We start from the raw sequence: 2,226 nt of genomic DNA on the forward strand, positions 1-2,226 counted from the left end.
ACATGCTCCTCCTTCATGGGCTACCTCGATTGATATAAACTTAAACGATATATCAAATACATGCTTCTCCTTCAAGGGCTACCTCGATTGATATAAACTTAAACGATATACCAAATACATGTTCCTCCTTCATGGGCTACCTCGATTGATATAAACTTAAACGATATATCAAATACATGCTCCTCCTTCATGGGCTACCTCGATTGATATAAACTTAAAAGATATACCAAATACATGCTCCTCCTTCATGGGCTGCCTCGAATGATATAAACTTAAAAGATATACCAAATACATGCTCCTCCTTCATGGGCTGCCTCGATTGATATAAACTTAAACGATATACCAAACACATGCTCCTCCTTCATGGGCTACCTCGATTGATATAAACGATATACCAAATACATGCTCCTCCTTCATGGGCTTCCTCGATTGATATAAACTTAAACGATATACCAAATACATGCTCCTCCTTCAAGGGCTACCTCGATTGATATAAACTTAAACGATATACCAAATACATACTCCTCCTTCAAGGGCTACCTCGATTGATATAAACTTTAACGATATAACAAATACATGCTCCTCCTTCAAGGGCTACCTCGATTGATATAAACTTAAACGATATACCAAATACATGCTCCTCCTTCAAGTTCAAGGGCTACCTCGATTGATATAAACTTAAACGATATACCAAATACATGCTCCTCCTTCAATGGCTACCTCGATTGATATAAACTTAAATGATATACTAAATACATGCTCCATCCTTCATGGGCTACCTCGATTGATATTAACTTAAACGATATACCAAATACATGCTCCTCCTTCATGGGCTACCTCGATTGATATAAACTTAAACGATATACCAAATACATGCTCCTCCTTCATGGGCTACCTCGATTGATATAAACTTAAACGATATACCAAATACATGCTCCTCCTTCATGGGCTTCCTCGATTGATATAAACTTAAACGATATACCAAATACATGCTCCTCCTTCAAGGGCTACCTCGATTGATATATACTTAAACGATATACCAAACACATGCTCCTCCTTCAAGGGCTACCTCGATTGATATAAACTTAAACGATATACCAAATACATGCTCCTCCTTCATGGGCTACCTCGATTGATATAAACTTAAACGATATACCAAATACTTGCTCCTCCTTCAAGGGCTACCTCGATTGATATAAACTTAAACGATATACCAAATACATACTCCTCCTTCAAGGGCTACCTCGATTGATATAAACTTTAACGATATACCAAATACATGCTCCTCCTTCATGGGCTACCTCGATTGATATAGACTTAAACGATATACCAAATACATGCTCCTCCTTCAATGGCTACCTCGATTGATATAAACTTAAACGATATACCAAATACATGCTCCTCCTTCATGGGCTACCTCGATTGATTTGGTCACAAAGGTCAACACGTGTAACGTTGCTTAATTTATAAATGTAATACTAGAGCATCATGAATGTATATGTATCAACTATTCTCAATTAAGGATTAAAAGAACACGACAAATTCCTGAAAAGGATGATATTTTTGCAACAAGCAACCTAATATAAGGTGACGCGCATTATATGTGTACGATTTGTACAATTATTATAATCTTTAAAAAATAAGTAGACATGACATTTGATTTCATATGCATGTATTGCATGTTTGATCAATGTTTACATTTTGTTTCATGCTATGAATAAAAGTGCATGCGAAGAAGTGCAACATGCACCATGCTCGGCCGGCCCCAGTTAACTTTGACTGATCGGTCTCCACTTAAGCCTTTGTTTTAAGTCAAATATGTCATTTCCTGTTGCTGCAGTACCTCAATTCCGGTATTAAACGATCTTCTTCGGCTTGTGTTGGTTCAACTTCCCTCAGTAAAAATCCTCGGTAACACCGCATGTGGGATGGGTTGGGGTCGATCTGTATTGCAGCAATGGCAGATATAATCAACTCGTAATGATATACGTACCTGGGGCTGCTACCAGTTCAACGTGGCCACGTCCCATCTGAACCTGACGAATTGCCGCTTCACCCATCTGAACTGGTGACGCCTCCGCATGGACTTAAACGCCACTAAAACATACAGGCGATACACGGGTTTCGCAAATGAATAACATCAATATGAGGTTTAAGTGCACAAGAAGCAAAACCAAAATGGACATACCGAGTGACAAACAACGTAACAAGACGACACTCATATTC

The sequence above is a fragment of the Mya arenaria genome, chromosome 3 (genome assembly GCF_026914265.1).
Source record: "Mya arenaria isolate MELC-2E11 chromosome 3, ASM2691426v1".
In the NCBI taxonomy this organism is placed as follows: domain Eukaryota; kingdom Metazoa; phylum Mollusca; class Bivalvia; order Myida; family Myidae; genus Mya; species Mya arenaria.